The sequence below is a fragment of the Pollicipes pollicipes genome, unplaced genomic scaffold (genome assembly GCF_011947565.3).
Source record: "Pollicipes pollicipes isolate AB1234 unplaced genomic scaffold, Ppol_2.1 Scaffold_7261;HRSCAF=8764_pilon_pilon_pilon, whole genome shotgun sequence".
Classification (NCBI taxonomy): domain Eukaryota; kingdom Metazoa; phylum Arthropoda; class Thecostraca; order Pollicipedomorpha; family Pollicipedidae; genus Pollicipes; species Pollicipes pollicipes.
The window spans coordinates 52,772,935-52,789,546 of NW_023597054.1; positions in this window are offsets into that span (position 1 = coordinate 52,772,935).

Below are 16,612 nucleotides of genomic sequence, written 5' to 3' on the forward strand. Positions count from 1 at the left end.
TTGCGTAACCGTGCCTTTCACAACATCTCGTGGCGGTCTTTCTCTCGAACATCTCGAAATCGTGCGCACGAACGCCAAATATGAACGACTCGATAGTACCATTTTGCCTGACCTTGGTCGTCGCACGGCTAACTTGACAGGATTTGAATGGCGTTATCGTAACGTCACGGAGGCCTGGGTGACTGAAATAGTCTCTCCGAAAAAGTCTGGATATCTTCTCTGGTGTGCAGCTCTAAAACTGGAGGGGTTTAGGTCTTAAGAAGGGCGGGGCTGTGAACTGCTTTGAATGATCTTCACGATAGCTTTTTCAGTTCAAAACCCCGTGCTAATGTGGAACACTCCCTTAAACTGGTCGCCAAACTCCAGGATTGCCGAGTTTTTGTCTCGTACAATGAACCTGCATAAGGATTTCAAGCCGGCACTTCAGAATTTGCCGAAGTCTGGCCGCCTTACCCCGGTTTCTCTGTCGAGACCTTATGGCGTTGGTGATGCGATGCACGCTCAGAGTCGCGGCACCACGGCGGACCGTGCGATCTCTGGAACGAAGGCACCTCACGTTTGGCCATCGAGCTGTCGGCGCACGCACGCACCTTTGATTGCGTGCAGTTGGGGTGAGCGGGAGGCGGGAGGCGGGGGGGGGGGGGGGAGGGGGGGGGGGGAGGGAGGGCAATGTAACAGCATCGTGCTGGTACTGCGCAGCCGGCACGGAATAATACGCGTCCTGGCGATACGCTCGTTTTTGCCAACAGATATGTGCTAATATGCAGCTGGTTTGATCGTGTTCTTGTCAATCTATTTACAGGGTGGTGTCAATGCCAGATATGTTCGTTTAGTTGTTTCCCGCTTTTTTGTCGATTTACAACAATAACCTCTTTCTCTTTGTCTCTTCCTACCATGTCTAGCAATCCACTTGTACGGAATTAATGTGCATGTTCGCAACAGGATGTGAGGAAGAGCCGTTAAGCTCCTATTTTTCGGCATGATGATTTTCTGTGCTGAAAATCACCGATTTTCATTAAAGCACGAGGTACTGATAAAACGAAGATAATAAGTCATCACTGCTTTATGGTATGCAAATCTCCCACGTTTTCCGCAGTGCTCATGGTTGCTCGTGATCATGAGCGCGATCACTTGTTTACAACGATTTCGGAGCTACTTTACGGATCATTGGGTTGTCTCAAGAAAAAGCTTGCCTCAGAAAAATTGCCTGAGCAACGTCGACAAGTCGACAAGATCCAGAGACAACTTCACAAGTTAACAGTTCAAAGTTGATGGCTTGACAAGTCGACCTCGTGTCACAGGGCCAGAAGACGTTTTTTATTAGGGAAAGCTGCATCCAAATCAAAAACTTTTTAGTGCAACGCGAAAAATGCTTGACGTTAACGTGCGATTTATTGGCAGCTCTTCAGTGCTCATTACGTCCTAAATGATCCACCGGAAACTGGTCAAATCAATAACAATGCGTGCTCCGTGACATGCCATCCAGCTTCAAACGCGATTGAGCGTAAAGATGATAGAACGTAACGTGCATTACAAAGTCCTCATATTTGCTCTATAACATCTGATTTGAGCAAACAAAACACTAACCATATGACAAGAATTAAAATAGCTAATAAACCCGATATCGCGGCGGACACATCAGTTCTTTACAAGAGTATCGTAGCAGATTATCAATTTTTCATACGAGTATCACAGAAGACGCATCAATCCTTCACAGGAGTATCGCAGCAGACACATCAATTCTTCACAAGAGTACAAAAGACAAAAGTCATACCAAGATTTATTGCCGGCAGCGTGCATTCGCTGAACAGATTATTCAGACAGAACCGAATTGGCAAACGAGGAAGAAAATTTCCGGAACTATATTTAATGGCCCTATTCCAGTCACAGATCACTAAGCATGTGAAATTCGCACCTTCCCAGGTATGGCCAACAGGCTCTACGTGTTACATCGAAGTAACACGTAGAGCCTGCATTTGATCCCGTAGGCTCTACGTGTGACTTCCCTTAGGGCCTGCTGGATCAAATTGCACTGCATTATGTAGTTGATGTAAATGGCCTTAAACAAGCTCATACCGTAAGCAATAGCTAATTTGCAACGATTCCCACTTTTGGTCCAATTAGCGAATACCTAATTAATGGTCTTTTGAAGTAAACACGTTAGATTGACAAAAAAGAAGCGCGCCATGGAATCAACTGAGCTTGTCACATGACGGGCTTCTGTGCAATCCAGTGGATTTTTCAGACGAAGGGCTTCATCCGGACGGATTCTAGGGGTGTATTTCAGGACGCATCTTCGTGCTTGTTGAAAATGAGCTGAGGGGCCCTCTCCGTGATGTTGAGAGGCAGAATGATGACATTATTGTGGACTGGTTCCGCTTGATACATTAAATGTTGAAGTGTTCCTCAGCCGACGGCGGTATCTTCGCTCGTTTTTTTCATCATCATAATAAACCGTCTTCACAAAGGATTATGATGCTAAACTTTTCACAGCTTTTTAAAAGTTGTCAGCATTTGCTTTCGAACGACACAGTTCTTGTGAGCGGTTTTCTACTAGACGAAAAGAGTTTGTTAAGCTCCATATGTTGATGAAATTACGACTTGCTGGTGATGAGCAAGCCCATGCGTACACGGACAGTGCAGGGAGCTAGAGTTGCTTTTGAACTAGGGTGGGAGTGAAAAATACCACCGCAAAAAGACCGTGCAGGAATGAAAAAATCCATTCACAAATGATGGAGCTTATGAGCTCGTGACCGATGCTTCAACAAACAAAGACATCTATTTCAAGTTGGCATGGACGTAATATCATGAACCTGACAAAACTTTTTGGTCTTTGATATCTTAAGCCGTTAACGTGAAACAGAACATATAAAAGCATAGTAATTTCATGGCAGTGTAATGAGCATAAGCAATTATTAACAGCAGTAATGTAGTACTGTAATTATATAATAACAAAGTACAAGTAATGCTGTACTTTGCACTTCTCTTCCACAGCAATTCAATAACAAAATAACAGAAAATTCATCAAGCATAAAACACTCAAACAAAAAAACCTTGGACTCCTACACATCAGCCCACCACCAAGTCAAACGCAGTAGACGTACCTCTGGCTTTTGTTAAGATGGGGTCAGGGACAGCAAACATTTTGTCAGTTTCTAACAAAATACCTATGCTTATTCCATGAAAGTAGCCTTACTATGCCCAACGTAAAGAGGCCTTACTTTATCCCATCGTGTTTAACCTGTTTGTATCACAGCAGCAGTTGTGAGTTACTGATTCTTGCACAATTCCTATTGCCACTTGCCATGCACTTAAACAACTTAACCTAACTTAGTGTAGCCCATATGTTGAACATCATCTCAACTCACCTATCTGTTGACAGCAGCACTTGTGATAAAAACATGATATAGCTAATTTTTGGCTGGTTTCAACTTGCATTTTTATTCAGTCCATTTGTGTATGCTTGTTGCCATGAGACAAAGTTGACAACACACAAATCAAAATACTTGAAATCAATTTGAGCAGCTTATTTTGATTGCCATGGTTAACCTATGTCAAGGGCAATAATGGGTATGCTCCACAAAGCAATCTCTCCTCTCCAAAAGTAGCATAACCTTTAGATGACTATGCCAGTATTGCTGCTTGCCTTTTCAGCTGCAGGAAAGACATGTATTTAGGCTCGTTTATTCATGTTTAATGACAAAGTTTGACATGTTGGCTTCACATTTTAAATGGGATGGTCTGACTATTTGTTACATACTAATACTTAACTCATATTACAATTGCTATGCAGCTTAGAGTACCCTGTGTTAAAGATATAGTGCATAAGTACAGTGCAGTCATTTGCCGGTCAGAAAACCATGGCAACTATAGAAAATATCTGGTTAAAACAACCATGAGGGACCACTTCAAGAAATTTGGGGTAAATAATGAAGAATATGGAACAAAATGAACCCATTGCATGCCTTGTGGCGTCATAATTTGTCTTATGGCAAAACTCGATTGATTGAAACAGAAAATGGCTAACTCTGGTTACCAATCATGTGTTGAAAGCAGGTAAAGCAAGCAATTACTTTACAACTACTAAGAGGGCAGAATTTCGCCATCAAACACTTCTGTGTTAGCTGCGGCAGGTCTGTCCCAAAGCTCTGTATGGCAGCATTAGGATGGCCTTGTCAGGTAGCCTGGTGAGTTAGGCACTCGAAAGGCTTAGATTTATCATTTTTGAGCACCGCCATGAACCAAGAAAACGGTTAAACGAGGGTTTAACAGGGAAACAATGGCGGTAAAAATAAGTTCCGTGCTTCAAATTGTCTCCTTCATTTCCTGTGAATTATTCACTCTTGGGTGCATATCAAACATGTTTGGCGGCTGGCGAATGAATTCAATTTATGTATGAAATACGTACCAGTTTGCAGTTGGAGAATCTTGCAGAGAAATTGGTGAACATTTTAAGCAACAGATGGTACCTCTTAAGGCAATCCAAAATAAAGGAAGAATGAATTGTTATCACACTCGTATGATACCAATACAAATTAAAATAGTTAAATGATTATAATGACTGATACTTTTCTGGCAAAATTTTGTAATAAGCTGTTTTGACATAAATATGTTAAAATAAGTGCTGAAATGGTGTTATTCATCTTGTAAATTTAATTTGGAAGACATTTCTTGAATCCTTCACTCCTGCATTTCGGGGGTGATTCAATTGAATTGTCAAATTTGCTCGGGGAAAAAGAAATACGTGGAGTAAAATGATCTACCAGGCCTTGCTGGTGTTTGCGCCAGGCTCTACATTCGTGGTGGGGTGGTGAGACGAAAAAATAGGGGGTGTGTAAAAACCTTGCATTTGGCACACAGCTGCCGATTGCAATGCATTTTGTAAACAAACCAAACTTAATGCGTGCAAGCGGCTGGAGTCGCTGGGGTTCTTGGGCTTGGAGGTACCTGGCGCCCTTGCTCTGTGCATACATAGACATGATTCAGATGTAGGTGAGGCAGGACATAGCCATAGGTGTCCAGGTTCTGTGGAGCCTCGTTTATGCTTGGTGGTTTCAAGTGAGCTCTGTTTTAGATGACATCTGAAAACCTCAGAAGGGGAAATAGGGGTTTGGCATGTGCGATTAGACCATGTCAGGCGGGGGTAAAATATGGGGAAAAGGAGTGAAAAATTCCTCCTCATAGGGTGTTGCTTTACACCCAAAATCGGCAATTCTAGGACACTGGGACAGTGCGACGCCAGATCTTTTCCTGCTAACACCAGGAGCATTAAACAATGTCGATGGTGGCATGCCTGACGCAAACGCTACACAACAGACTGCCGTGTCCTGGCCGCATCATTGTCCATAGGCATGCAGCGCTTACGGAGCGTACGTGCATGGACATGGTTCACGAGGACTGGTCCTTGAGTTAGGCGATCCTCGAATCCCACATTGCTCCACACAACGCTGATGTAGACAATAATGACGCGGCCTGCGTCCAACGCTCTGGACCGATGCATACCGTTGCCAGATCTTGTATCCTAGAGTTCGGGTGAAATGAACACATGGACTGAAGGCGCATATCTTCAGGCAATTTCCCTGCCAGCGCGTTTCGTATGTGCTAAAACTTGCTAGAAACATTTAAAAGCTCGTGACAACTTAGCGCATTAATAAATCCTTCGTGAAAACTTGAGTGGTGCGCTGAACGGACAATGTGGCATTGCGCAGCGTGTTGTGTCAGGTGACAGCTGCCTTGATCTTGGGGGGGGGGGGGGGGGAAGGGGAGGGGCACACACACAGCCGTCTTGATTTGCCTCGGCTGTGATGAGGGATAGTATCCGATGCTGCCGTTACATCTCAGCCCGACAACATATGCGCGGAGAAGACTGTCTGACTGTGAAAATTTCGACAATGCCAGAAACAAGGGACGGAAATATGATGGGCGAGCACGTCTGCGAACGCCATCCAGCGATTCAAAAGGAGCCAGCCACACAAGCATGAAGATCCTTCAGCCTCTCTGCGACATCGGGGAGTGGTGGATATCGAACCCATTTGCATCAAGAAGTTGCGTTCTGGCATCAACAGGCGAACACCGTCCTGAATACTCCAGGACGCCGGTCTGAACACACGACCTGCCACTCAGCTCCAGCTGAGCGGCAGACATCCTGAATACTCCAGGATGCCGGTCTGAACACACGACCTGCCACTCAGCTCCAGCTGAGCGGCAGACATCCTGAATACTCCAGGATGCCGGTCTGAACACACGACCTGCCACTCAGCTCCAGCTGAGCGGCAGACATCCTGAATACTCCAGGATGCCGGTCTGAACACACGACCTGCCACTCAGCTCCAGCTGAGCGCTCTGTCATTCATAAGCCCCTCATGCGGGACGCCACGTGAGCTCTGTGACGTACGTTCCTCATATGTGGGTCCAGAGGCATCATTTCTTTAAAAATAAACTGAGACAGGTAATCTCGTACGGAGCCCAGATAGCGAGTCGCTGGAAAGCATGTTTTTTTTGGAGTCATTGCCATGCATGCATATAGATGTATCATATATATATATATATATATATATATATATACATATATGTATATATATGACATTGGTAATACAATACACACACACGTACATATATATATATATATATATATATATATATATATATATATATATATTTTGGCAGAATTCGTTCTTTGATACATGTTTGATTAAAGTTTGATAAAGATTAAAGATACGTCATAAGCGTCATAAGGTCCTTTCTTCGACGAGCATCTAAGCACTGCTCTGATTGGACAGGACTACATTCAGAATTGACACAAATCAAACAGATCCTGGTGAACAACGGTTTTTCAAATTCTGACATTGAAAACGAGACACAACGACATATAACAAGACACTTTGACAGCAAACCAAGGCAAGACATCCAACCGACCGTCAAACTGTACTATCAAAATCAAATGACATCTGCTCACAAACAGGATGAAAAAGCTTTACGGGAAATTATCTCTCAACATGTTAAAGGCAAAAACGACCACAAAATAGACATAGTCATTTACTATTGTAATAAGAAGATATCGAACTTTCTTATGAGAAACAGCCCAGACAAACACGACAAACTGAAATGCACCAATGTAGTGTATCAATTCCAATGCAACATCGAAGGCTGCAAACCTCGTCCCGCACACTACATTGTTGTGACCACAACGACACTCTCACGACGCCTGACAATGCACTTACGTGACGGGGCACCCCTGGACCACATGCGACAGGAACACGACATGACATTGACACGACAACAACTGACAGACAGCACTGACATTTTACGGACGTGCAGTGACAGAAGACGTCTTCAAATTTGGGAAAGCATATTCATTAACGAACTCTCCCCGGCCTTAAACAGACAGACAAATTCTTGCAGAACTCTTGAGCTACTAGGTGGTGGGCGGTGAGCACTTCCGATGTGATTGTGACAATAGTGTTCTCATTGTGTCTTTGTGATGTTCCCATTATGAGTGTTTCTTACATGTATGAAGATGAAAATAGCAATCCGTCTTACTTCAATTAGTTGTGCTTCATTTATGTTCTCCGTACTAAAAGATGTTTTCCAACAGTAGTGCACAATTTTTTCATCCTTTAAAACTCAAAGGCCCGGAAGCTAGAACGATGCATCAAAAAGCTCGTTTATGCTGAGTCAGCAGTTATTTTTAATCAAACATATATATATATATATATATATATATATATATACATGCGTACACATTTATGTATACGTGCATAGACACGCATGGCGAAAACTCATTTTACCGCGTAATTTGGGGCTTAGTATCACCGCACCAACGACCGTCAAGACAGCACACAGCACGGCATCGGCAATACAACAGCAGTGGCAATACAGGTAGAACTATGTTATTGGACGACTTGTGCGAAACCAAATATTGGGTAACATTCGCCTGCCGAGTGTTGTAATTTCCCGTGAGGAGGGTACATCATTATTTTTTTTTTACAATGCAGCTGACAATGCTAGGCGTCGTCTAATATCCACAGCCTTCCATAAAAAACACTTATGTTGTACCCTCGGGATATTATACAGTCCGATGAACGCTTCAGCTCTTTGGCAAAGGCCCGTGAGCAGCGCAAACAGATGGGGAAGAATGACGGATTCGGTGTTTGCAGCTGTTTTGTGGGTCAGTTCTTGGAGTCCTTGTAGAAATGCAAATTATCGCTTCGTGCTTCGTAGAAGGGTCGTCCGAAGATTCATAACAGTGAACTTGAAAGGTGATGTTTACATTCTCATTTTTTGTCGTGCTCGGGGATTTTTGTTGGGTGAATTAAATGGCCATTGTACATCTAATGCGCGTGTAAGTTAACTGTAAGTTAACTAAGTAAGTTGGTAACTAGTGGACATGGAAGGCCTGGAATGCTGAACATTGCATGGCTTATCTTCACTCATGCAATTGCGCGCCATAAGACACCAATCAACAAGACATTCGGATGTCCATGGGAATTGGACAAGGTTAGTGACAGAAATATCCACTTTAATAGCTCGCATGAGATTCTGTTTGTGTAGGAGGGTGACATTAAGGTTAACAAAAGTGCAACGTGCGTTGTAAAATGGTGCTGATGTCTGCACAACACCTGATTTCAACAGAAATTTAACAATTGTGGTAGTGGATTCAGCTGACGGTACTGGTGGCCAGCAGCTTAACTTAAGACATAACTGTAAGCAGATGAGACCATTCTCAGCAATATTTGTGGTACTCATGGGCATCGTCCGCCACATTAACGTGACATTGTGCACTTCTTTCAGGGCGTAGCCCACTTTTCATGAGAAATGCCCGAACGCTTTCTTTAAGCAAAACATTTATGAAACTGTCCAAGGGAACTGAGGCACAAAGCTAACTTGAGGGTTTCAACAGATGTTCGAGTTAACGAAAGGACAACACCATAATGACCGATAGATGTCGGCCCGGCGTATTTGCCGAATCTTCGGACTTCAAAACATACAGTATTGCATTGAGCTCAGTAGTTGCTCCAATGCAAAGGTATACCTCGCTCCCGGTATCCGCCGCCGATGCGCCATTGATCCTGACGGAGGCATGTGGAATGAGCGAAGCGCGCAAACGCACGCAGGCCTGGGGGCGACACCCAATGCCAGTCGGTTGTCTTTCCTTGCTCGCTTCCGTGCTGTGCTGATCTTTACCTTAACGTAATCTGTGTGTTATTATGTGGTATTTAGGCTGTGCTGAAACGTACAAAGCTGATATTTGTATATTTGTTATTCTAAAAACACATGAAGGTGACATCCGATGAATGGGATGGTGTTCATCAGCAAACGTTTGTGTCATTTTGTGGGGGAGGGGGGGACAATGTGTCCCGGGGTCTGTGATGTGCAGGACAAAAACTGCGGTTGAATGCTCAGAGGAAGGGCGTAATAATGCTATTTTTAGTTATAAAGTAGCAAACAATAATAACTTAGTTTTGTGAATTCTCGCTCAGCTTGAAGGGAGTGTTCCACATTTATGGGGTATGGATTCAAATATAGGCTTTAAGGGATGTAAGTGTAGTTCATAGCCCTGCCCTTTGTATGACTTAAACCCCTCTGGTTCCTCGCCTTGACGATCGCGAACTTGTGCAGACTATTTCAAGGTCTCTCAAGAATGCATGACGTCATAAAAACGTCACATGACTACTGTCACCTTATTGGCCATGTAGTGGTACAAGGCCGCGGAATATATTATCATCAAGCTGTTCATCTTCGGCGTACGTCAGCACAATTTATGGCGTTAGCGGGGGCTCTGGACCAGCGTGATGCGTTTCATGCGAGTTTGGAACACGAATCACGTTTTGTGTTATGTGACAGAAGAGCTTTGGCAGCGGTACGAGTTATGACGGAAAAATAAGACTGGAATTGGAAAAAATGTAAAAAGAAAGAAAAAGGCGCCTTGACCGAGCATGTGAATGCAAACAAACAACATAAAACTGTGAACAAATATGCAGCGAATCACGAGAAAGGGCTTGAACGCACACATAACGATATTTGGTTCATGCAAACAACGCAACGGTGAACACGACACATCTGAAGAAGTTAAGGTACAATAAGTGAGTCAGCCCGGCCGCTGTGGTGGCAATTTTGCACGCCCAGTTTGGCAGCCCCCTGACCTCATACAAACGTTCCATGACGGAATCAAACGATGACGTACTTAGGAGCATATTTACTAAATAATGGAATTACGTCATCTAGAGCGATGTTTTGCACTTAAAACATACCACTAATTACAAGTGAGCTGATTTCAACATGTCTAATGCTTGCCCCAATATCTTCAAATATGGAACATTCCATTTAAGCTATACAGCATCACACAACGATTCTGTCGGGCTTCATCTCGACACTGTGCGTATTGAGCCAAGAAGTGCGCAGGAACAGTGCATATGGACGATCACATAGACCAGTAAAACCCATCATTGCGTCTGATACATGACATGCATGATTTCATTGGTGTATGCACGACTCGTAAGCTATTTGTGTCGTTCCTGGTGCTGTCTGACGTGAGTTAAACATCTGATGATCTGGCACGGCCTGCATGTCGCACAATGCTTGGTAACGGAAGTGCTGAAGCGTTTATGCGGGCACCTGCGCTCCCTGGCACGGAGCTCGTTCACACAAGATGTGCCCGCGAGCACGCCAAAGTACGCACATACCCACACACGCATCTTCACTCCACTCAGCCGTTGAAACGCTCAGGCATGCGAGCACACACGCCCACGCAGTCACGTGTTGTAACTGCGAGCGTGACCCGACCTTACTATTCGACCCGCTTGCGCGCCGGTTCCCTCACTCACTGACATGCTGTTCGGTGACCTTACACACGTATACTGAGTTGTCGACTCGCGTGGGAGTCGTAACAGACGTAAGCGTGGCAGGATGCAACATCAGTAATAATGTGTAATGTGTTGACACCAAGGCCGTGGCACCATTATGAGACAGACAGGTTGGCAATTCAGTTCTCGCGGCTGCATTGCAGCAGAGCGCAGCATTAATGTCCACCGGGGTGAACGCTAGTGTTTTGGAATGAGATCATGTTCGGAGTCAATGTGATTTGTCGTGAGCTTTTTAGTTTTGGTTTGCCCATGACTCAAAATCGGGCAGTAAGCATCCATGCCATATGGTTGACCATCGAGTCAACTGAGGTTATGCGAGGTGAAATTCGAAATGAATATAAAACACGATTCACAGGTGGCCTTGAAACCAAGAGGTTGATCGGGGTAATGCTGCATTATAGTGACCTCTCCTTTCCTCTATGAGGTCAACATACGGAATCTTCTACTTGCTTGTGAATGTGAAATAAGCGTGAAGGACTACCCTTTAGAACAAGTTTTCGGGTAAGATATATAACTATATGTATGCATATATATATCCATATATGTATATAATATCTATTTACTTATTTATGTGTGCTCCCCCAGTTTTCTCTAGAACTGCTCTCCTCCCATTAAGGTTTAAGGACACCAGCGCCCAGGTCATGACTGACGCGTCGTCTCCCGGCCACTCCGTTGCTATCTTCCGCTAGGTTCATTGAAGGTTCCCTCAGCACACACAGATCGTTCATCGTGACATCAAGGTATCTCGCCATATCCTCCGGTGACCCTTGACCCGTGAATTGGAGAAATCATTGTGTACAAAATCCATAGTTGTGCACAATGTTTGTACACTGGTTTGTGAACTGTCCCCGATTGATTGCTGATGACTGATGGTCTTGCATATCTACTCTTTCCAGTTTTCATGAGCATTACCGGCCGTACTCCCATCTGCCTATGCATACCGATCTGCGTTGTGGTCGTGATCAAAGCCACCATGATCGTTTTTAAGTAAAATTTTCCCCCGAACGTGATGCAATACAGCTACTTTGTGCAGTAAATCTACTAGAAAACTATTAAGTTCGTGAATGCGTGAAAATGATGTTATATATTCTGGGAACCTAAGTGATGCATTTCTTTGCGCGCGGCCCTGGACGGCACTATGTATAGTTCGGTGGGTTGCTTGTCAAGCCAACGAGAGACGCACAAATAGGCGCCACAAGAACACATACCAAAACCACGACAGACTTCTGGCGGTCGGCGTGCATTTCTAATGCTAATCATGTTAGGAAATCATCATCTAGATCTAGATCATCTAGAACGCAGTTTTAAATGCTGGCTTGTGCGTGTTCCTTTGAGAAACTGGTCGCTGGTTGCACGATCATCTGACTGTCCAGTGTCAGAGCAAAAGCACGCGGTACACTTGGGGCTGGGGAAGATCGCTCTAATTCGATTATGGACTGTTTTGCGTTGTCGCTAAATAGACGGTGGCCAGTTAACATTTACTTCGTGTTTTTTAAATGATAGAACGTATGTGTGGTGAAAGTTTCGCCGTGATGCCATGAGTCTCATTCATGGCAAAACAGCGTATATAAATGGAATACCTTGTTTGCCTCATTCCGTATGTTTTGTGTACAAACTAATCACCCCAAACCGAGCTTCAGGAACACCGTTCCCCGCGTAGCAGTCCACGTCGGTCTTACCCTACATGCCTCTTATCCACAGTGTACCGCTCACTGTACCATATTAAACCACGGCCTACCTCCTTATCTCTTGATGTAAAACTCGTGAAAACCGCCACACGTCACCTAAAACACGGCAGTACCTGGGTACCATTACAACCATATGAGTAACATACAAGGGCACTCCAATATACTTATGCTCTTCGGATATTGATTTGCCGCTGCTATTCTGCGCCGCCCGAACAGAGGAGCCACGACGAAAGGACGCCTTCAGCCGCGCGTGCCGCCCATTCGTCTGCCCGTGATTGGTTTCAATTCGGACGGCAATGGTTTGCCAAATAGTTCTGAGTTGATTCCGCTTGAATGAAGCTACAAGACGTTGCTGGTCTTTTGGCCTGAACAAACCGTTGGAATGTGATGTTGGCTTGAATTTGGGAATGAAGATTCCAGAAAAAGCGGTTTGCTACTATTAACACGCGCCCGGGTGGCCAGTTGTATACCATTCGCGCGGGTGGAAGGTCAATTTGACCCCGCTGGGATCTCGAAAACTAAGATAGGTAGAAACACCACATTGAGAGGGTGGATGGTCCTGGTATGTTAACTCATGTGTCAAAATTTGGGTTTCTTTCGGTTATAACCTTCGGGGTCAAATAAGGTCAAACGAGGTCGAATTGCATATTGTTGTCTCAAGTGCCCCCGGACCTCCTCGTGCAACCAGTCGTGAGCCAAACACCTGTTTTAAGCAAAAGGCCATGAGGTCGGTGACTCTTGTGTTGACCGTTATAAAGGTTAAGGTGACCAGATACTTACGAGATTACTTTTTTGGACTCAATAATCGTCAGGGTTACGCTAGCTGGTATGTCCGTAAAAATAATATGGGGACCTGGGTTGTTTTAGGTCAATGACCTGCTCTTAACTTGAAAAAGTCCATGGACAATGTCTGCTGCGGTCCCTGTCATTAATAGATTCGAAATGAGTACCAGAAACTACCCTACCCTATAAAACAGATCTTGAGCATAAAGCAGTGTGGTTTTGACCTTGGTCTAACCTTTATACCCAACCCTAGGTCAATGGAATTGGATGAAATTCTAAATTCAGTTGGTTTATTGCATGATAAATTAAGAGAACTAAGAAACTAGTAAGAACCTACGAGTTAAGTATCTGTATTTGTAGCACCATGACGCCCAAATGCAATATTTTGGCCAGCTGGGGCATAGCGCGCAGGGACAAGTGGGCTGAGGAGATTAAACAGGATAAAGGCCTCCATTTTTCCAAACGCGATGGGACGGTAATTTCTGGACGCTGACGAAGGTGTCTGTACACCAGGACGGCTGGAAGGCCGTCCTGGTGTACAGACACCAAAGGCCGGAGTGCCATCGGGTAGCTGGGAGGTCTAGATGGGTATGGGGAGAAAGCTGGGGAAGGTACCGCTGGAAGCGTGCAAAACACTGGCGTCAAGCGTTGGGTTCAGATGCATAACAGGCCGCCTAATACTCCTGCAGCTCTGATTTTGATGGATGCTCTTTTTCTGTTCATGCGCATTTGTAGACCAGAGTTGTGAAGCAGTTTAAGGTCACGTCTAAATTGTTAAGAACACAACAATTTGTGATCTTTGAAACATTACAGGACATGTGAAGCGTCGTGTCCCCCTAAGCACCGGTCAGGCGCTTGACCAGTTCAATTTATTGATTGTCCTGGATTGAATGTTTTTTTTCTAACAGGTGCCGGACCGGGGCCACAATTGGCTGCAATCTGAAGCATGGTATCTGAAGCGTCACAATGAGCTAAAACTTGGAGATGATAACTGATCACGTCATGCCGATTGCTCCTGGCTCCTGGTAGATCCTGTAATCATGCGGCACTGTAGATTAGGGGAAAGTTAGCTGTGAGCGTTATGGTTTAGCAGTTTTCCAGTGGCGTGCCGTTTGTCCGTATGCCACAAATTGAGTGTCATGGTGGCGTAAAACTTGGCATTCCCGATCTTAGAACACGTCGCATTCAAGGTGGCAGATGCAATATGCATGCCAGTGCACCATATGCAAGCTGTTGGGCCGTAGATATTCAGAATGGCTATCCGTTCTCTATGCACCATCGAATAGTTCTTTGCATGTTGGCAACGGGAAGTCAAAAACAAATCTTAATTCCACGATATTGTGGTTATGGACAATGGGACTCCGTAAACATCGCTACGTAATGCCCCCATTGTGTGGTTCTTTTCATATACACGCAAGCTCTCCAAACGCTTGTAGTTTTAAGGCCTTCAGCATACGACACACATCTGCCGCTGGAGGATGTAGATCTTTCCACTCTGAGGAACACCATATGTAAAACAATTGGAACAAGGTAATGCATCTGGTAGTTATGCTACATGGAAATATTAACTGAGTAAACTTTGTTTTATCAATTACTGTGTGATAATATCTGTGACTACTGTGTGATTGTTCCTCGATCCCGGATGTCGCTTGGTCCCTTTCTGATGAGATAAGTTAGTTGCCTTCCCGGCTCTGGCGCAACCATTGCCAAAAACCGAAAACCCTCGCGAATATACAATACCTGGTTTTCCACAGCGCACCGATATGCAACGGTGGTCCGTTTTCGCAGTTATATTTTCGGATTTTTGGGTGTAACTTTTTAAATTCTTGTAGAAGTAATGCTGTGACTTATTAAAAAATGCATTTGACACTTGTTAATTGATGATAAGTGTCGAATGCATTTTTCATGAAACCAGCCTCAGGGCTCAGCAGGTGCCGGTGACGGGTGCCAGTGAGCAAGAATCCGGATCGTAGCGCCGGGGATCGTCTGAAGCTGATAGCGTCACGCCCGACGCGAGATACTCGATCGGCGGGCTGCTCCGGAGCTGGCGTGAGCGTGGCCGGCCGATCCACGTGTCCTCCCCGTCTCCAGGAGAGGTGTCTTTGTGCGAGTGGTCCTTTGGCTGCGACAGAGTGGGGCCCGCGCGGCGGCGTCGGCCGCCCGCCTAACGTATGGCGGCCGTCGACCGCTCGGCCCCCCGGAACGGAGCGCATTTGTGAAGTGGCCTCGGCTGTCTCGAGCCGGCCGGCGCACCGCGCCCGCCCCTGGGGAGCGGCCGTCCGGCAGAGGGAGCAGGCGCTCGTGTGGGGACGAGCGCGCTCGGCCGTGCGGCGGGGGGAGGGGGGGGGGGGGGGCACCAGCTGTGGTGGCGGCGCCGGCGGCTGGAGCGCCGCTGCTGCTCAAATTAAGCGATGCGATCAGCCGCCTGGCGTGCAGCCAGCACTGGGCTGACAATCTGCGCGCAGATTGGGACGTAGTTTACGACCAATACAACTATTTATTGAGGTGGTCGGGTTGGTTGGTGATCGTAATCTGGGGTCGAGCTGGATGCGCACTGGTCATGAGCAGATGTCGCGCAGTCCTCCTGACTCAGTCGGCCCGGCCCCATCTGCCCGTCCTCCCTCGGGAGCGCCGGCCGACCTCGCCGCCAGGTCTGCACCACTGGTGCTCGTACGTAGTGTCAGTTGGTTCACGTTACCCACATGGGAGACATATGTATGTGTGTGTGTGCTCGCTGTGGCTGTGACTGTGACGCCTGCAATAGCGGTATGGCCTGGCGGACTTGGCTCAGCGGACGGAGACCGAACAGCCTGGGGAGGCCCGGCGGCGGGTCACGTTCCGTGCGCCATGTCAGTCGACACCGCGCGCCATGCGGCCGGGGCGGGACGCCGCCGCCGCGAGCAGAGACCGGCTCGTGTCGCTCCGACGTCGCCGTCTCCGCTCGGCGTGCTGGCGCTGGGGCCCGGCCACGGCGGGCGCCGGCACCGGAAGGCTGCTGGATGGCCGGCCCGCGTCAGGCTGCGAGCGCGGACGGCGGCGAGGGCTTCAGCAACGTTACCTGACGGGCTCGTACAGCCCCGTGCCCCGGGTCATGACACGCGCGCGTGGTGACCGCGCCTCCGACGGAGGTGACGTTTGGATCATGACCGCGCCTCTGGAGGTGACTTTTGGGTCGTGACTTAGCCTCCGCCAGAGATGACGTTTGGTTCATGACAGCGCCTCCGCAGGTCACGTCTAGATCATGACCGCGCGCCTCCGCCGGAGGTGACGGGCGTTTCC